Source organism: Dasypus novemcinctus, chromosome 2 (assembly GCF_030445035.2).
Source record: "Dasypus novemcinctus isolate mDasNov1 chromosome 2, mDasNov1.1.hap2, whole genome shotgun sequence".
NCBI classification, from domain to species: domain Eukaryota; kingdom Metazoa; phylum Chordata; class Mammalia; order Cingulata; family Dasypodidae; genus Dasypus; species Dasypus novemcinctus.
In genome coordinates, this window is record NC_080674.1 from 44,721,734 (window position 1) to 44,743,364 (window position 21,631).

The 21,631-nt window shown below is 38.5% G+C and overlaps 1 pseudogene; it reads right to left on the reverse strand.

The window, feature by feature from the left end:
• Positions 1-18,475: 18,475 nt before the first annotated feature.
• On the reverse strand, positions 18,476-19,006 carry LOC101434485 (coiled-coil-helix-coiled-coil-helix domain-containing protein 2 pseudogene; annotated as a pseudogene).
• Between the last annotated feature and the right edge of the window lie 2,625 nt (positions 19,007-21,631).

The following is a 21,631-nucleotide window of genomic DNA, read 5'->3' on the forward strand; positions in this document are numbered from 1 at the left end:
AGAGTATATTGAGTGCATGCATTTAGTGAGTAGAGACAATTCCAAAATGCCAACCTACTTTGGAAAACTTTAAGTAAAAATGTATAACCTGGGGAGCAGATGTGGCTCAAGCAATTAGGTGTCCATCTCCCAATGGGAAACCGCAGGCTCGGTTCCCAGTGCCTCCTAATGAAGATGAGCAGTCGCTACAACCAGCAGATGCTACAACCAGCAGATGCCACAATCACCACAATGAGCGGAAGCCACAACGAGCAGACTCCACAATGAGCAGACTCAACGAGCAGCTGCCACAACTAGCAGACAACACAACCACCAGGGAGCAGAAGTGGCTCAAGCAGTTGGGCACCCACCTCCCACATGGGAGGTCCTGAGTTTGGTTCCTAAAGAAGATGAGCAGACAATGAACAGATAGACAAGAAAGTCATCAGGGTGGTGGTGGGGAGGATAAAATAATAAACAAACAAAAGATGAGTGTGTTTTCAGAACATATAAATGGATATAAGCAAATAAGTCTGATACTGCATTTGGGAGAAAACATGACATATATTTGCATACGACTGTGGACTCAAAGGAAAAATTGTAACAATTTTTTGCACATTTGCATTTGTCATATACAGCTTGTTCAACTAAAGGAAGATCCAGAAGTAAAGGTTAGTTTCTTTAAAAAAACAAACAAACTATAACCTGTGTGGATGTCGGGCTGTACCACTTCAATCCCCTCCGGACTGAAAGATTGACTTAACTGTGGCAAGTGGCCTGCTCTCCTTCAGGATTGCCTTGGTTGAAGAGAGCCACCTTGTCCAAGGTCACAGCCCTTTTCCTGAATGCCCTGGTTGGCTTGGTGGTCCCAGTGACTTGATTCCATTCATTGACTTGCAGACATAACAGCTCAGTCTCTTGGCCCAAATCAGGGCAACTCTGAAGGACACTCTTAGCTAAATTGAGAGCGTCCAGCAAGGTTGAATACACCACAGTCCCAAATTCTCCCTCTGTCTGATCCTGCTTTCTTCTCTCTCCCCAGAGGTATAGAACCCAGGAATACTCCCTAATAAGCTTCCTGCATGTTAATCTCCATCTCAGTCTGACACAAACCCTATACATTAGGCCGAACATTTAGTCTCAGACATCAGTTTGCCGACTGTTTTCTGCTGAGTACAGGATGGTATACCTGGGAGATGAAAGATGTTTTCTCATGGGGAGAGGGACAAGGGAGCAAAGTTGGGTTTGAGAGTGGAGTTAAGATCTGGAGCAAGAGGCTCAGGACTGATTGACGCCTGGAAGCTTTAGCATCAGTTAGGTGGAATTATTCGAACTCCTTAGCTGACCTATGGGTTTTCTTATGAAAAGAAACTTCTCGGTGGCAGACTTGGCCCAGTGGTTAGGGCGTCTGTCTACCACATGGGAGGTCCACAGCTCAAACCCCGGGCCTCCTTGACCCGTGTGGAGCTGGCCCATGCGCAGTGCTGATGCACGCAAGGGGTGCCGTGTCACACAGGGGTGTCCCCCTCATAGGCAAGCCCCACACGCATGGAGTGCGCCCCATAAGGAGAACAGCCCAGTGGGAAAGAAAGTGCAGCCTGCCCAGGAATGGCAACCACCCACACGGAGAGCTGACACAGCAAGATGATGCAACAAAAAGAAACACAGATTCCCATGCCACGGGCAAAGAAGACGCAGCAAACAGACGCAGAGAACAGACAACCAGAGTGGGGGGAAGGGGAGAGAAATAAATAAATATTTAATTAATTAATTAATTAATTTTTAAAAACCACCAGCAGGAGAGATTCAAAAAAAAAGGAACTTCTCCTGCCTCAGAGCTTTTAAGGGCTTTGTGGCTTTTGCTGGAATCCTGGTTCTATGTTTTCACATGTACTGCTTGTAAGCAGCTTATTGCTCACCATTTTTTTAGGGTCGAATCCAGATACTTTGCCTTGTTATTCCCACTGTTATCTTGGACATCCTAATAGCTTAATATTAATAAATTGTTAATAATTGAAGATCTTTAAAAATAGATACCAACAGTCTTCCCTTCCTCAGTCTATTTCTCAATCTGACCCTTCCATTTGATAACTTAAAAAAAAATCTAATCTGATTATAAACTGTCATCAAAATCCCTTTTCGAGCTTCATTAAATATAGCTTCTTTATTATCTGCAACTCTTTGTTTACTAATATATCTGAATATAATCCCCATTATAATATAGGACATGATTCCAGCTAAAGTTGAGAACTTAGTATGTGCCAGATGCTGGGCTAAATGCCCTACCTGCAATGTTGATTGTAAGATTTTGGATTTTGGAAAGCATATCTGCCTAATGTATTTTTTTCTGTTTATTATATTTCATTGTGTTTAAATCATTTGGAAATTTCTGTCCATTTAGGGACTAAATCATAACTATTTCTTAATTAGAATAAATGATAACAAAAATGTATGCCTTGTACTGGCCATGAATCAGTCAAGGACATTGTGGAGTTGGTGTTCACACCTCAGAGTGCTCGGCCATGAGACCAGGTCTTGTGGGAGATGGTAGTTATGCCATCCTGCTGAATCTTCTTTGACATTTTAATTAGCATGCCATATTTTCATTGCAGCTGGAACTATTTTGGTTTATCAGTGGAGGAGGAGTTTTGCCCCTCTGCAAAGGGAGGGGAGCAGGTCAGAAGGCCAAGAAATATATTAGCCCAGAAAGGAATAAAATGATCAAACTTACATGAATGGCTTTGAGGGGAGAATGTAGAGGGGAAGGGTAAGACTTCAAGTAAATGAAAAAATAGATTGAGTGTGGCTGTGAGCAGATCACAAGTTCTCACTTTCTGTGAATAGGGCACTAGCAACAGGGACTTAAATTAGAAAGTTGTTTCATTTTAGCAATTATTGAGTCACAACTATATTTATTCCTTGCATTGTGTTATGGTCCCTGCCCTAGAAAAGTCAACAATGGAGGATACAAATGGATCTAAAAATGGCATCTCTACCCTAGGGCAAGTGCTAATAGAGGAGAGGCTAGAAGGGGGAACTATAAAATTCTGGAAACTGCAGAACGTGTGTCCAGGAAAAGCTAAGCCATTTTTTTTTTCTCTTTCTGGGCTTTAAAAGGGTTATTTCAGGATATTTCTTAAGAGGGAAAATAGGTTGTTCTATTGAGTAATGTTCATCAAATAAACTGCTTAAAAAAACTTCATGTTTCTGTAGGAGTTTGCCTGAAGGAAATATAACGTTATTCTCCTATTGACAGTAGGTTTGCCAAAATCATCTATTAACAGTGCAACCTTCTCCACCCACAAAAAAGATTGGAATCATAACTACATACTAGTAGAAACTAGGTTTCCACTTTCTGCATTTATTTATATATGGCAGAAATCATCCCGCAATTCTTCCCAGTGTATTTGATACCTGCAGTAAGTCCCTGCAGGTTTGAGATGTTCCCACAAGGTCCAAGAATCCACCCAAGGGAGAGCAGAGAGCAGAGTAGGTGCCGACATGAGGTCAGTGAATTCAAGATCCAGAGGGAGGTAGGGATACAACTGTGGAATTTGCATAGGTTTATTTTCTGTTATTTTTTCTTTCTAATTAAAAAACTTTTTTTGAAAAGAAAAGGAAATGGCGGTATTAGTAGACTCACATTAAAAAAATTTTTAGACCAGCCCTTATTTTCTTGGGGTAGAAGTTGGTGTGGGACAGAGGGCAGAGGCTTTGGATGAACATAGAACTGGATTTGGACTCTGGTTCTGCCACTTACTAGCTGTGCAATTTGGGCAGCTTATTTAGTCCAAGTCTTTTTTTTTTTTTTCTTTTTTCATCTGAAAAATGGCCCTAATAACCATAGAAATAGTTCAAAATTTATATTAATTTTAAAAATTCCCCCTGATTCTCTATAAATCAAATGGTTTAAGCAGTCTCAGTTCATTAGATTATAAATAGTAGATGGTTTTATTTTTCTCACTGCCTACCATGAGCCATGTTCAGCAAGGGGTCCTTGTTTCCAGCTGGGTGGTGGGATCTCTGAAAGATCCTCAGTTCAGTTTTACACTTTGCCATCCTTTTTGTTCCCAGGCCATCTTGTTCATGTCCAAACACACATCTCAACCCAATGCTCTCTCAGTCCCCAAGAAACAGGCATTTAGCCTCTTGGGGAGCAGAAGCATGATCTCCTACTTTACTCCATTCTTCTTTGCATTTATTCTTATTTTGCATCAGAATGTAAGAAGAGAGAAAAAAATATTTCCTTGGGGTTTTTTTATTTTTTATTTTTATGGTTGTGGACTTCTTTAAGTAGCTGATAAAAGCTATGCACCTTCTTCTTCCCCACAAAAGGGCACATAGGATATACCTACAAAATGTTACATAAAATTTCAGAGGGTTTATGGTTGCCTAGAGATAATTTATGGGGACTTTGGATGAGGAACACCTGAAAGATGGAAAAGAATGGGATTCAGACATTAGGGAGAGATAGAACAAATATTTCAAGTCACTACTTTTCTAAATCAATCCACATGGCAAGTGGTCACCCTAGCTAGACCTGAGGCTGATACTGGTTTAATAAAATTGTGCGACGTCAGACTTGAATGGATCCCTAAGGGTAAATATCAGGTCATGATATGTCTGACATGTTGGAGGGAAGACACCTAACAGTGAATAGAGGATGGAGACCCAAAAGTCTACAGTGGCTGGTGGCATACCCCGTGTAACAGGGCTGACTCTTTCCACCAACCAAAAATGAAATTTCAAAGGGTTGCAGAGGAAGTCTGAGTATGTGGTTTACCACCCGGAGGGAACTGTCAGGTTCCCAGAGTTCCTAAGAAGAGATGCTTTGTGGAGGATCTTGTCATTCATAAATGTCACAGCTTCTCAAGAATCTTGCTGTGAGAAATCACTTTTCCTTGCATGTGTAACTATATAGTGCATAGAACTCAAAGCTAATAGAAAAGATTTATAAAAACCATCAGTCTAAGAGAATCTTAGTGAGATGATCCAGTCCTCTCCTATCGAATCTGTGGAATGTAAGACCTTGACCACAAGGTCAGACACAGTCCAACACCTCACACCTCATGCCTTTGCTATATGCTCTTTCAGAAACTCAAAGTGTAGAAATACATGATTGAAAAAGAGGGTGGCAAAACCACAGATGGAAGAGTTTACTTTATGGTTTACTTTATGGGTTTATAGGTTGTGATTTTTAGATGATCTTTTTCAGTCTTTAAGAACATTTCTAAAATAGCCTTCTTAGCTATATAACTGTTGGAGTAGAGTAAATGCTAGAGAAAAAAAAATGCAGGGAAGAGATATGAATGAGACGGTGATATTTAAGGAAAGACCTAAAAGAGCCAAAGGAGTAAGGTAGATAGGTCTCTGGGAGAGTTCAAGGAAAGGAAAGAGCAAGTACAGAGGCTGTTAGGCTTAGGCAAGGAGGCTGCCTGGCATATTCAAGGAATGGGCAGGAAGCCAGTGTACCTGGAGATGAGATCAGTGGAGGAGGGTGGGGCTATGTGGGAGGGCAGATCATGGAAGGTCTTGTGGGTCATGCCAAGGACATTGTGTTTTATTCCAAATTGAATAAGAAACCATTAGAGGGCTGAGGAAAGAGGAATGACTTGATTAAAATCATGTTTGAACAGGGTTACTTAGAGTCTATGTTCAGAATAGACTGAAAAGGGCAGAGGAAGGGACCGAAACAGATTAGGAGGCTAAGGCAATTTTAATTGAGTCCAACATAGGTTGTCAGCAAATTGCAGAATAAATCGAGAAAAGATTAAGCTGGAGTTAATTGCTTAACAAATTGAGTCCCTGTTTTGAAAAAAGTACTTAGCATAGGATCTGATTTTCAGAATTTTTATTAATGTATAATTACTACAAAAGGTGATACATTCTTGAATTGGATCTCCCTAAATGATTGAACTTTGACCCTAGCTTTCAGAAGTTTGGCTCAGGAAGATACCACTTCTGTCAGAACCTTGAGCCTTCTGGGCTGGCTTGGGGCTCCCCAGGTCTCCCTTCTGACACTCCCTGGCTGCCTGGAAGTGAGGGCCTTGGCCGCCAACTGCCAACTACAGTGAGATGCTTTAAAACATTGATCTCAGCGGCTTGCCTCCTGAAGACCAAGAAAAATGCAATTGGATAAATTCCCTGTAGGGGGCCTGTTTTTCAAATTATGAATCATCAATAGCAAATTCACACATCCTGGGCTTTATCACTAATATCGTCTAAAGGTGCTCCAGTGCTGAATTTTAGGCAGTATTAGGCCAAGTTTCCTAGAAGCAGAGTCCAAGGCAAGGTGGCCAGGTACTTGATCTCCCATATCAGTCAGTCAATGGCTGCCAAAACAGTATGGAAAGATAGGTGGATCTCCTAGTCATCTCCTGTCTAGCCACCTCCCATGCACAAAGAGTAGATCACCAGAGAAAGCTTCAAGTGTAAGCCATTAGCCATTAGCAGCTGTAAGCCCTGGGTGCACCAAGTGGTAAAGGGGATCTGTTTGGGGTATCAATAGTGTCTACTACATGTCCTCATTCTTTTCCCATTCCCAAAGGGTCTAGCCCTTTTCCAACTCTTGGCTAATACTTTGAGGGAGGTTAGAATTTTTTACCGGTGAGCCTGGAAACCCTTAAGATCCCAAGAAATGAGTCTCCAAGGGCATTATGCCAGGAACTGTATTAGCTTAGTCAGTAGGTGTTCTGAGGGAAGAGGCTGCCTACTTCTCCCTGTGCTCACCTCACCCTTGAGGACCATGCAGCTCTCTTCCCGTTTAGATGATGCCTGAATGAAGCTAGTTCCTGGTGCTCTTTCTAACAGAAGGGAACAACTTCTGTTTGAGGAACACTTGCTCATGCCACATTTTGCAGTAGATGTTTTGCATGCACTTTCACTGACTTTTCACAAAACTTAAAAAATAGACATTTTGAGGTAGTCCATATCAACAATCAGGCTCAGAGTGGACATATGATTTGCTAAAGGGCACCTAGGTCATAAGCAAGGGAGAAGAGATTTGAACCAAGTCTGTGATTCCAAAGGGGATGCACCTTCTACTATGCTTTTGGGTATGCCCAACAAATTGGAAACAAGGAGTTCACCTCTTAGAGTTAAATGAGATAAACTAGACAAATCGACACAAACAGTCTGATAAGAATAAGAATGTGCAATTGAAAAGTTTATGGCCATCTAAAACCCAATTAAAGGGTTTGATTTTAATATTGGGGATAAAGGACTAGACAGTCACTGTAACTGAGAAAGCAGAAGCGTCATCTATTTTATTTGAACAAAGGTTGAAGGAATGAGTGAACCTGGAATATAGTGACGTGAAGACCAGGGAGCCACTAGTGGGCAGTGTTTGCACAGCCCAAGCCAGGAAAGAAAGCCATGCTAGTCCAAAGGATCTAGCACTTCAATTTTGCTTTCTAGCTGTCTTCATCTTAACTATTCTGGTCCTGAGTTTCCTTAAACATGTTCCTGCTTTAGGGTCACTACATTTGCTTTTCTTGCTGCCAAGGATACTTTTCCTCCAGCTGGTCTGTATGGCTAGCACCTTTATTTCATTATAATAAAAGAGGTTCTGTCAAACGTCTCTTTCTCAGAGTGGCCTTCCCTACTACCCCATCTAGACAACCCCCTTCTCTCCATTCCCAATATTCCCTTACTCTACTCATTTTTCTTCACTAGCACTTCACGATATTGCTCATTTATCATTATCATCTTTCATCCCACTAGAATGCAAGAGTCAGAGGGCAGGGTTTGGCTTTTCTTCCCCTATTTTGTTCACTATTGTTTTTCTAGCAACTGTAATAGTAGCTATTGGTTTTCTAGCTATTGTTTTTCTTTCTGGCATTTAGTAAGAGCTTAATAGAAACTTTTTTGTAGTTTGTTGAATGAGTAAATGAGTCTGGATTTCATGATCTTTCTTGACCCTAGAGAGGTATATCTTCTGATGTGATGTGAGATCAGAACTCTCTATAAGCTGAACAAATAAATGGAGCAATATTCTCACCTCCTTGCTATGCTCATGATGCAGGCTTTTGGTGATTCACTTTGCTTTCTAGGTACCTTGATATTAGGAAGGGATGGCTTGGTCAGTGATCATTAGCATGCATTCTATTTCTATTAATATAATAGAAAAGAATGTTCAATGTAAATCCATAAAGTGGCTACCCGATATATTTACTTAAGTCCTATGAGCTAAGACCACTCAGCTCTGGAAGCCTAACATGGCTGAAAGCCAGATATTGGACTAGATCCCAATAAATTTACCTTGTGCAGTAACTTGTAGTCACCTAGGTCTGGGTATTATCTGGGGTTACCACTAATATCCTTGCTGCCCACCATTATACCTATGGCACAAATCACTGGAGATGTGTTAGCACTATTGAATGTTGTAAATTCAATAAATTTAACTACCCTAACATCAGGGTCCACCAAAATGAAGTAAAAAGAAAGCCTGTTGATAATGTTTAAAACATTTGGTTCATATTTCAGAAAAAAGGAAATTGTTCTTTCATGTGGTGAATGGGTAATAAGAAGACCTAACAGTGTTACTTTAATGCCCAGTGGATGAAGGGAGAATCTGATTGCAAGGACTTATGCTTTCTTTATACCAGTGTCTGAAACAAATTGTGAGATCATAAGCCAGTTGTATAGAATTCCTTAGTCAGCTCTTTAAATGATACTTGTGAAGTCAGCCACAATCAACATCAACAACTACAAAAAACAAAACAAGCACAGCAACAACAAAACACAGTTCTAATTGATTAATTACAAGATACCCTGAAGTGTCTGCGAAACATCCCATACTTATAATTATTTCTCACCCATCAATGAAAATTATTATTAGCAGTTCTCTCAGTCTTAGATTATAAAAAGTTGAAATTCATAATGCACGAGTTTTTACTGGAAAATTAACAGCATAGATTATTGGAAAATATATGAATTTTTAACACAATTTTTGCTATCGTAGAAATTTCTTCTCAAATACCAATTAATTAAGTACCAATAAATAGCCATGTCTCAGGTTCCTAAGTCCTGTGTGGAAAAAAGAAGTATCAGCATAAGAGATATGTTTATTTCTTTATTATCTGATTTTTTTTGCAAATATATGTAGGCTTCATTTGGCTTTGATTGGTTTTGTGGGCAGAGAGAGAATATACTTTAGCTAAGGGAGACTGAGTAGCTTTAGGATTGAAATAGTGATTCAAGGCACATTTTCTGTATTATTTTTTTCTGAAATGCAATATATCACCTAATCAGTAAATTTTTCTAATTCCTGTGATTATGTGATTATATTTTTACACTTTTTGGGTATCATATACAGCCATGCAATTGGACTGTTCAGGTGGAGACAAGTTATCAGAATATTTGGGAGTGGATCATTCTGGGGGTCAGGAGAAGAAATGGAAATCCTTGTACCTGAAGCTAAGGTAAGAGTCATTACTGCAAATGACCACTAAATTTAACTCTGGTCCTCTGATAGACAAGGCCAAAAAAGCATATACAGTGAGATATAAAGTAAACATAATAAGAAAGATGCACTCTTCCCTGGCACTAAATTCTATAAGAAATACATCATATAAATCCTTATAAAAGAGGCAGATGTCAAGTTTCCTGCATGTATTAGGAAAATTTCAAACAAAAAATGGTTTAAAGCTATTTCTCTCTCTTGTAAAAGGAGGTCAGATACAAGGAGTTCCAGACTTGTTTGAGGGCTTTTCCAGGTGTCCAAGGACCCATGCTCCTATTTTTTTATCCATTATCTTCAAGGTCTGTGGCTTCTATCCTCAAATTATCTTGTGATCCAAAATGACTGCTGGAGCACTGGTCACTACATGTATGTTTCATCCTGTCAGCAAGCAGGGGAAAGCTCCAAAATTGTTTCACACTTTCCCATTTAGGAAAACTTTCCAGAACAAGCATGCAACACCTGCATCTATTTTATTACCTAGAATTTAATCACATGGTCACATCATGTAAAGGTATAAGGTTGGCTGGGAACTATAGTTTTTCTCTAGTTAGTAACATGTACTGCTAAAAATATTTCATAGGCAACTGGTAGTCTCTGCCACAGACAGGAAATTTAAAAATTGACATCTTCAATGACAGTTTTGCAGAAAAAAACAAATATGGCTTTTATAGAAAATGTATTTTTACAGAGAAGGAAACAAAGCCCTATGACCATAAAATATAGATGCATCTACATCACTTTAGCCCAGGTTTGGGAGCTTTCTCCAAGAGAAGTGAATGCTGAAGTTCCAGAGAAATAATTGCATATTTAATATGTTGACTCTACTTCAAATGATCACTTCTCTAGGGATCAATTTACTTTTTAAAAAAGAAGTCCTCATAAGGAAAATACAAATCTAGTTCTATAAATCTTTAGGAGATTTAATCAATACATGGTCTTATATTCCTTTGGCCTAACAAGCAATAGAAACATAAAACTTTTGCCTGTGGTTCCTGTAAGAACTTAATTATGGGAAGAGTGCTTGGTTTGAAGCAAATAATTAAGTAATCTAGACATCAGGAGTTCTCCGTAACCCTTTCATTCTCTACAGGATTGATTTGTCCATTCCATGGACAATGGAAGGCCTGAACCCTCGCCAAGATTGCCATAAGCTCCAGGGAAGCTTGGATTCTCTGCTCACTGCTGGTTTTGGACACCTGCTTCCACCAGTTGGCTTGCTTCACAGACTGATTTGCATTCTTGCTCATGTTATTTCTCTTCCATGTTGCGCAAATCCTGAGGTAGTTTTGGCTCTTTTTCTTGTTTTTCACACACACAAAAAATGCACAACAAAAAATTAACCAAGAATAACAAACATACTCCCGTAGGGAAGTTTTGTGTGGGTTAAAGACTTTCCTAAAGTAGATCAGAGTTGAGATGTGCATCACAGCCACACAAACAAACCCAAATGGAATAATAGGCATCTTTGGGCTGAAAAGCCTTTTAGCCACTGCACCACTCAGGACATATACTTGTTTGCTTCATTCCCACTTACACATCCTCTGTCTAGTCCCTTCCCAGCTCCATACAACTTTACTGGCTCTTCTGATCTCAAATGCAGAGTACTGAAGATCTCTTGGCCCTTACCCCTAAACTTACCTTGGCATTGTCAAGTTTCAGCTGAATAGAGGGTGTGAGTGCATATAACAAGTTTGGTGGATATTATGCCTGTATTGGGCTCCCTTTTGGTTTGCTTTAAAGATTGAAGGCATGAAAACGAGAGCTCTTATGAGAATTAAATGAGATAATGCATGTAAAAGGTGAATCACAAATACCTGCAAATAAGCTCTGAATTAGTCAGTGTTTTCTAGGGAAACAGAACCAATAGGAGATATCTGTTGCACTGGCCATAAATAGTTTGAGATTTTATAAAATTCTCTTACATGACCATGGGGATGCACAAGTCCAAATTCTGCAGACAGGCTGCAAACCAGGGGCTCCAATGAGGGTCTTTGTTGCGTTTCCAGGAGACCTTGACTACCTGACGTAGAGCTGGAAATTCTCTCTAATGTTGAAATCACTTCCCCTTTTAAGGCCTTCAGCTGATTGGTTAAGACATTACTCATTGCTGAGGGCAATCTCCTCAGTTTATTGTACATGTAATCAACCATCTATGCAATCATCTCACCGATAATTAAAGTACATAAAATGTCCTTGTATTGCAATTAACCCAGTGCTTGCTTGACAAAACAACTAGGCATGATTACCTGGTCAAGTTAACACATTAGCCTAAACATCACAAGTTCCTTCACTATTATTATTAGAGGAAGAATCTTCTATTTATATTGCTTCTGTCATTGAGGAAAATGTTGAATCTCTTTAATTCTTCCAATGCATAGTAGTTTTAATTTGAATACAGAGATCTCTAGAACTTGAATTTGGAGAATAAACCTAAATCAGAAGTGAGGGAGGTAGGTGAGTTTTGGGGTGGATTTCACAGGAATCATAGGGTGCTATTTGCTGTTACCAGAATTCAGTAGTGGAATGTGACAGCTAGTCATTCAGATTTAAGTAGGCAAAAACTACATAATGGTCATTAACTCATTCATTAAAAAGTAAAAGTGATTACTACCTTTTAAAATGTCATTTGGCTAACTAAAGCTGATCAATGATAATTTACTCTGAACTTCCCAACCTAAATGAACAATGAAGTGTACAACCCCAATGTCTTAGAAATCTCTACTCCTTTGTATCTTCACGTGTGTCCTGCTCACCCGTACTTCTTACTCCTTTCAATTTTCCTCCTAAAACTGCCACTCTTTTCCCCTTTTTTCTCCACCTCTTTTATTTTTCTGCCTCTTTTTATCCCTTGTTTTAATTTATCATGATTTGAGAACTGTACCAGTTTACTTTTTCTTAGAATTTGTTGCACATACTTAATAAATGACCATTTTTCCTTTTAAAGGCAGGTGGAGTGAATATTTTACATTTTCTCTGTACCCAAAGCAAAATTTCTTATTGCTTACAGTCATTTGAGTCTCCTTTTAAGGATATTGTCTTACTTTGCCAAAGCTGTTATGTCAAAAACTACACACTGGTCCGACATAAACAACCAGCATTTATTGTCTCATGATTCTGAAGGCTGTAAGTCTAAAATCAAGATATCAGCAAAGCCATATTTCTCCTGGCAGCAGTAGCAATCTGGTGAAGGCCATCCTCCCTCATATGGCCTTCTCTCTCTTCTCTTTCTCTGGCTTCTTCTGAATTCTGGCTTCTACTGACTGACTGCATCCAAATTTCTTTTTGTTATAAGGCTCCCAATCCTATGGATTAAGACCCATTCTGATTTAATTTGTCCACATCTTTACTAGTCAACACTTTTCCAAAAGGTCTTATTCTCAATCCCCAACAGATACTAATCCTTATGCATATTCATCTGTTTCTCCTTCAGACTGTATATTGATACTTCCCTATAGCTTCTCAAATTATTTATCAACAATTTCTTGAAGACTGTTTATACATTAGACACTAAACAGAAGCTATAGATTAAATAAGATTTCACTTCCTTCCACAAGAAGTATGTAGCATATTTGGAGAGATAAGACATAAAATACACAAAACATATTTTAAATAATAGCTCAAGACATTGCTATATTTAAACTCCCTCCTGAATGTCCTGTTAAGAGATTTAAAAGCCAAGTACACCTGACCCAGTTTAATGATACTACTATCTTGTCCTTAATTTCCTAATAGTAGACTGAATTCTAACGAAAGGCATTTACTTATGCTCTCTTAAAGGGAAGCAAAATAAATTCATTTTTTAAAAGAATGAGATCAGTAAAGGTGATACATCCATGAATTCTATTAATCAGCAATACTTTCTCTATTTGAAGTATGTTACAGTAGATTTTACCCCATACTCTAGATTCACTATCTTTGGCACTCGTTCAAAATAGAGTGTCACTTAAAAGAAAGGCACTTTTTTCCTGAAATATGTGAATAATATTTCATTTAAAATGTCATTTTATTTGTAATAGTCAAGTCCCTGGAAACAATCTAAAGATACCAGGATTCTCTATAAAAGGATTTTGAAGGCAAGATAATGTAGGTACTTTTTCTTTAACATAGGAAGGAGGTAAAGAAATACTTTGCTAAGTTATTCATAGGTTGTCTAGATGGGGAGTAAATAATATGGCCTTAAGAAGTCCTTAACCAAGAAGAAGACCATATCCTTCCTTACTGATAGCATGGGGACAGGTGAAAGAGTCTGACTACCTTCACTTCCAAAATGATATGTTTCTAAGTTATCTTTGTATCTCAGAAGCTTGGGTATCCATGGCTACATGTGGAATCACAGATCAGTGTGGGAAGAGCCTGACGAGCATTGACAAACTTTCATGTATTTCTGATATCCAGGTAGATTTTAATTTATCCTATGAGAACAATTTATTTCTATATGGAGAGCAGGGGCAGGAGCACAGGGAAGTAGAAACCAGTGTTATTATGATGCCTGCATCATGAACACATTGTTCCTTAACACATTGTTCCCCTGTCTTAGTTAACAAAGGCAGCTTTCCTGAGAATCTGAACTATTTAGGGCACAAGGAAAAAGGTGGCGTGTTGGAGGGGCAAGTGGAAATTTTGAGATTATAGGCATTTGGAATATTGAAAGAGAGGGTGCAGAAGAACAAAATGGAATGAGGAAGAGACTGATGATTTGACCTGGGAGAGGAAATAACTGAGTATTTTAGGACTGTAGGATAGAAGAGAGTCAGGTCAATGGGGGGAGGGAGGAGCTTGAAACTGAGTGTGAATATACTATTTAGTGGGTCTGTGATTTTTCTAGTCATGTACATACCTGTGTGTGTGTGTGTTTTAAATAATAAGGGTGTTTCTCCCACAATTTTTTAAAATTTATTTATTTATTATTTTAATTTTTTAGGAGGCAACAGGGATTGAAAATGGGAGCTCACACATGGGAAGTAGGTACTCAAATCACTGAACTATACCCACTCCCATATGTGTGTGTTTAAACAGGTAGTATATACATTTGTTACACATCCTCGAACGATTCATAAAGACATTCAGGAAAATGTTCCTCTCACCACTGCCTCTGAGTTACCCAGATCCCAGTAGTAGAGCCAACTGATGCTACCAGTTTCTTGTTCAACCTTCCAAAAATATTTTATGCATATGTAATATAATTATTATTATCTTCCCTTGTTAGTATGGAAGAAGTGTTTTCGAGTATTCTGTGTTGATATTTTTGGTAATCAATTAAGCTATCTGAAACATTCATGCATTCTCTGTAAGAAGGATCATCAAAATTACCTAGAAGACTAACTTGTTTTCCTGAGAGTAAAAAAAGAAAATGGAGAAATAATCCGCTGAAAATGGAAGCAACATGTAAGATTGTTTGGATGAGGGTCCTTGTTAGAGATCTGTGTTTGTTTGTATTATGGAATATACAAGGGCACCATGCTCTGCCTTTTTTTATTGCACACATGTTAAAATAGAGAAGGTGTAACTGTGAATAATAGGATAAATTCAATAGGATAAATTCTAAATGGCAATGTGGGCCAAGCAAAGGAGGAGTATCCTATGTTAGATTACAGTTTAGGAACGTTTTTAAAGAATTATTGTGTAATATTAATTTTCAGCACTACACAAACTTAACTTCAAAGTAATGTCCAGAGAGCAGAAATGAATAATCTTTGATCTACTCATTCTTATCTATGGCTATGGTATAGCCAACTTCAGCCTTAAATAGTTACTCCTCAAGGACAGCAATTGTGCTCTATTTATTGTTGTATTTCCTAGGTATCCTAGAGCTTGGAACATAGTAGATAGCCTATAACTATGTGTTGAATGAATGAATGAGGAAACGAATAACTGTATAAATAAATCAGCCAACCCATCAAACAATCTTTGATTTAATTTCTGTGCCTTTCAACAATGGGTATTTCCTTTTGAGCTTTCATCAAAATAGAAGGAAAGCATAACAAACACTTCAGTTTCTAGTACTACTCTATGGCAACAACATAGGAAATGCAAAGTAGCAATTCTCATGTCAGTTTTGCTAGATTAAGATGTTAGTAAAGAAAAATTCATGAGCTTTGAAATTCTTTCTTTTTCAAGCTGCCCTACCCTCACATTCCAAAAGAACATATGAACATCTATGTACCTGGAACAAAAGGCAAATTAAAAACAAGAGATTAACTAAGCATTTAATTGATATTTTTAAAGCACAAATCTTAGTACTATACAAGTGGTGTAATCAATAATTTCAAATGTGCAATATTGGAGACTGAGATTCTGCTTCATGATTTAATAAAAGCTGACTCAGTCGTCACAATTAGAATACCAAACCAAAAACAGAGGCTTTTACATACGAAACAAGCTTCAGAAGAATTGCCCATTAAGTATTTATGACTGCTACAAAAAAAACACATGGTTTGCACAGCTCTGTTATCAGGAGGCTTCACGTTTGACATTTCAGAAACAAGGAAAGTGAATGGCTTGAGAAGTTGAAAAGCCAATTCATCATGATGTCTGACATTTGGGAACTGATATTATCATCTGCAATTTAAAATTCAGAATTGATAAAGTGCAGCCATACAACACAACCCAGCAAACAAATGGTCTTACTGGATCCTTTGGGATGTATACACTTATCTGGACAGAAAAAGCAACAATATGGAATCACAAGAAGTCAATGGTTTTGAATTTGAATGTTTATTCCTGTCCACCTCACCCCTATCTTTAAAAAAATAGTGAGTTTCAACCTTCTGCAACAAGGAAAATAGTATATCACAGGGACTGATTTTATATAAAGGGATTTAAAAATCCATTATATGATCCTTGTCATAATGGTTTACAGGTTTTCTTGAACATGTACCATGTGATGTTTGTTGATCATTTATTTGCTTTACTTCTAATCAAAAGACACATGGATATATGTTCAAAGCCACATTAGGGATTTTGCTGATAATATCAATAATAGCCATGATGCTTTTGTGTGCTTATGCATAAGGTTTTCTGGCCAGGGATTCTTATTTGTCAACATTAGGAAGCATTTTTGACAGCATTTTATCAGAATATACCAACTGGAGGAATTCTTCAGAATCCCTAATCCTCAAAAGTAACAAAAGATTCCCCTTCAAGCCTTGAGGCTTGGATGAGCTCTTGGACCGGAACTTGATCATCTACTTTCTTTTTAAGAGACTCAGAAGGCCTGCATTAAGAGAACTAACATTAGGACTGAGAAAAGGGCACCAAGGATTTCATTTGTGCTCTTTCCTTGCCTACCACTGACAATCTTGCTGCTTTCCTAAAGCTGACTGGCTTGCTCTATGTATTGTGCTCAGTTTTCTGGTAATTATTCTCAGATCAGCAAAGCAAAATATTCCTTTTCTTCCCTCTTTACAAACACTGAAAAAAGAAAAGAAAAGCAGCCAGTGATTTGTCCAATTGACTCCCAGAAAAATTTCTCCAGGGCAAATTGAGGAAAACTCATACTCTCTTACATAAACCAGAAGTGCCTTTTCATCTACCTTATGGCTAAGGCCTGCGTTTCATTGCTGGTCTGTGATCTAATTCAGAGCACTGAGAGCTGCTGCATTTTCAATTGATATCTAAAAATAGCTAGGTGCACTAGACACCATATGACGTCAATAGTATCATTAAAAAGCAGTGGCCAGTCAGCAGATGGTCTCAGTTGAAGCTGTGGCAGCTCAATCTGCAGATATCCTTTATTTTCTTTGACTAGCAGCCATCTTTTCCTATTGTAAGGTAATTCTCAATCATTTAGCTGCTATGTGGTCAAAGCTCAAGTTTTCATGGTGCATAATCCTGTGTCAAAGATCAGCCACATTTGGGAAGAGCTCATAGATTGCAGAAATAATGGGAATGGATTTTTCAGGACCTCTGGAAATTTTTCAGTAAACTCCTAATTGACATCAAACCCACAGACTAGCTCTTGCTTTATTGGTTTCCACCACAGGTGTTTGTGTGGAAACTTCCAGAGGTGACAAATGCAGGAAGTCACTGGACTTCTTACAGTAAATAATATGATTCTGAGATTCACCTGGAAATTCTTTCTAGAGATAGAGTTCATACGAAGAACCAGATATGAGTATAAGAATGGCCTGTGGGGTCAGCCTTGAGGTTCTGCCAAATCTGCATTCCTGTCAAAATTTCCATCGCTCTTCCCTCCAATATGGAATCCCTTCCCCATTTCTTACTATCAAGCTAAATTCTACCCATCCTGCAAATGACCCTGAGAAGTCTTCCCAACAGTCTGCCATCATACTATTTTTCTCCTACCTGATCGAACTACTCCAGCCCATGGACATTGCCCTAGTTCAGGCCCTCATCAGCTCTGTCATGCATGTTCACAAATCATGCTCTCCTGAACCTGTTTTCTATATCCCCACACCACTTTCACCATACGCAGTGCAATGCTTCTAAAATATCAACCTCATTATGCTAACCTCTTGCTTAACAATTATCGATGTCTCCCTATGTGAGAAGTCCCCACTTGCATGCCTCTTAATCAGGCCAGCTCATCCATGTCTTAGCCAGAGACCAATTAAACAAATCTTGGATTCTTCAGAACTTAGGACCCTTGATTTTACTCTATTCTTGCTCAACTGGTTCACAGATCTAGCTCTGAATTAGCTCACAGAACCATGCTGGTACATGGCTCACCTCCAACTTGGGAACAAACCAGGTACTTCCATATTACCTGCAGGATAAAATTCATGGCCCAGTACACAAAATCCAACCCACCATTCCAGACTTTTCTTCCACTTCTTTTTTTTTTCAAGAAATCACTTTATTCTAATTACTTCACAAATAATAACATCACAGCAACTGGCTTAAGGAGGTCACACAAATATCTGTCCAGTCCCAAAATCGACACCATCTCAGTGGACTTCTATACAATAAGAACAGCCTCTTCCATTGTGATTTTGAAACAAAGAAGCTATTACTGATAGAGGAGAGGTTTAACTAGTGGTTTTGCACTTAACACTTTCACTATCAATTATAATTTTACACTAAATTATCTTGGTCATAAGAGTATATTGTCCATTTCTTCATTTTCAACTTCTTGATTCTGCTAAACCATTTGCAAATTTGTACTGCTTCAGCACCTTGCTGAAACCTTCAGAAAGCTTAGGGACACCTGGTTCTGGGCACACTCCAAAAACAGTTTCATCTCTTGGTGGCAAGGACCAAACTGCTGCTGCTGCTGGAGGCATGCCGGCTGGGCTCCCTGATGCTCCTGGTACGTGACGTCAGGCCTTGAGGGCTCAGCAGTCCTCCCTCCACTGAAGTCCGCAGTGATGGCATGGCCCAGTGCGGGCCCAACAGAATAGCTCACAGCCACGCCAGCTGCAGTGGTTCCGTCTAGGCCATTGGGCCTGGCTGCTGAGGTGCAGCAGCAAGTTAGCCAAGTACAGATGTACATGCTGCTGCTGGTAGCTGAGCTGCTGGTGCTGGTATGGGAGCAGCTCTCATCTGAGGTGCCCAGATGGCCTGAGGGGCCATGTGTGAAGTATGGCCCCGGCTTCCACATGGCATCACAAATATATGGCGACTCAGCTTAAAGAAGGGGGAAAGGCTGAGGAGCAACACTGTTTATCTTAATATACCTGTGTCTCGGCCACTGTGCCCACTGCAATTTCTCATTCTTCCATTCTTTTGCCATGCTATTCCTTAGAATTTGAAAATCCTTCTACTATTCTCCTTCTGAAACATTTGTCCAATAACATCTACCTCAAATGCCATCACCCCCAACCAATTTAATTGATTCTGTCTGCATGTTTCCATGGCAATGAATATTTACCTCTAGCACATTTGCTTTGTAACAGTTTGGTTTTCATCTGTTTTATTCCCTAAAATTTGCTTCCATGATGAAAGAAGCTAACATTTTATTTCTTTCTGAATTCCCAGCACCTAATACAGAGTCTGCCAAATGTTTGTTGATTGAACAAATAACCTGTATATATATGAGCCTGTATTGATATTTTCGACCAGAACTGTCCAACGATTAAATGTCTTTCACTCATGCATCATTACCCTGGGTTAATCATAAGCATGAGGTGCAGCAGATATTTTTTATTACCCCATGTTCCATCTAGGTCAAGTTAATTCATTCTTGATGAATTATGTTCTTTTTCTTGATGTTAGCCTCTGGCTTCTGTTTAATCTACATTGTGAAAATTTCATCAATGAATAGGTTCTTTTATACTTAAAATTTTAGCCTGTACCACCTCTCAGGAAATAAAGTTCTTGACAGTGTTGCCATCCCATCTTCATGTCCATTTGTAGGTAGCTGAACTCCTACCCAAATTAGACACTTAGATAATAGAGGTTTAAGGTTGATTATGACAGCTAGCCTGGGGTCCATGTGGGAGGACAATACTAGTTACCATGGAGATTCATTAATAGTATCTCCTTTGCTCATTTCCATGTCCTGTTGCCAATCATTCAATACAACCTTAATAATTGAGATACAGTTTTATTTTAATGCAGGCTATGTTCCTAAATACATCTGGAGTTTTTAACCTGCTATTCAATTTATATTTATATATTCAGCAGGACCACCCAGCTGCCTACTTAGTACTATCCTGTATAACACAGATATCTAAAACTCATTATGTCCAAAGCTCAATCAATGATCCTTCTTTCCAAAGGTGCTCTTCCTTGAATACCTTCCATTTTAGTAAATGGCAAAATCATTTCTCAATTCACTTGTTAGGAATGTGGGAATAACATTGAACCCCTTTTTTTCCTATCCCCCATACCCAGTAAAACACTAAATCCTCTTTTCAAACTTATGGAAATAAGTGAAACTTTGAACTATACATTATTCTTTTGGTAAAATTGTCTTCTTTTGACCTGTCTCAGTAAAAAGCTCTTCATACAAGAAAACAGTGTGAATGGGAAGACAGCAGGATTTATCAAGAGCTTCTCAAGATAAGACATCTTAAAATTCTGAACTTGTGTCAGATAATTGCCTGAGTTAGCACATTATGGGGATATTAGGTCTTGTTCTTTTTGTTTAAGTGCTTAGATAAATAAATATTTATATCTTGTTGAGCAGACACATGTTGTAACTAGTCCTTGAGAACCACCATTAGGAACGGTCAAAAGAAAATGCAGAGCAATCAAATCAGATCAATAGTGATGGCTAAGGAGCAATTGCAGGAAGAACTAACAGGTGACATAAACTTCATCGTGTCAGGACACTTTGAATGTAATCTTGGCATAAATATTCTTACTATAACCATATTGTTATCCATAAATATTTCCAGACTCTTGGGAGTAGAATGCCTTTTCTCTTTGTTTCTTGTACTTCAGAGCCAGGCAGTTGTGGGTTTAAATCTAACTTACAAATTTTGTTCTCCTGAGAACACTATTATCCTGTGAGAGGCCCTGCTTCTTTATTACTTCATGGTTGTCAAGATTGACATAAAAACCATGTATAAAGTGCCTGGCGGATAATAGAATGCTAGATAAATGTCAGTTTCTCTCCCCACATCCCTGTCCTTTGATTTTCCTTTTCTATCTTTTTTGCTACTCTTGTTTCTTTCTTTTGGTCTCCCTGATCTGTGAGGCCCTTGGTGACTTTAATTTCCAGAATGTTGACTGACAAGAATTGGTTTGCAGATTCTCCAGAGCACTGTAATTTAGGGAAATTTAAGCATTCCTTAAAGCACATTATTAACTAGTGAGAAATTAAACTATTCTGTTTTTACTGATGAAAACTCTGTTTCAACTGACTAAAGAGTTTAGAATCTTTCTTTAATATACTACATGTCTGCAGTCGACCAATTTCCAGTTAAATATTGTGAGCTTAGATTAACTGAAATCATCATGAATCTCATTGGGTCTGCAAAATAGTAGTGTAATTGTTGTGGGAAAGGAGGTAAATGACTGAGAGAAAGATGGGTAATTGTAGTGTAGTCCAGTGAAAAGATCATGGCATCTGTAGTCGGAGGATCTTGGTAAAAGTCATCCATTACTTTTTTGCTGTTGAAATTAGAAAGGCCATTTAAAATCCCAGAAACACAGTTCCCTTACCTAAAAAATGGATGCCTTTCTAGTAGGGTTTTTGAGAGTATTAAATGAGATAGCACATGTGTGACATTTCTTTTATGCTAGAAAACCTTTTTCATATTGCAATTTATTCTTTTCATAAGG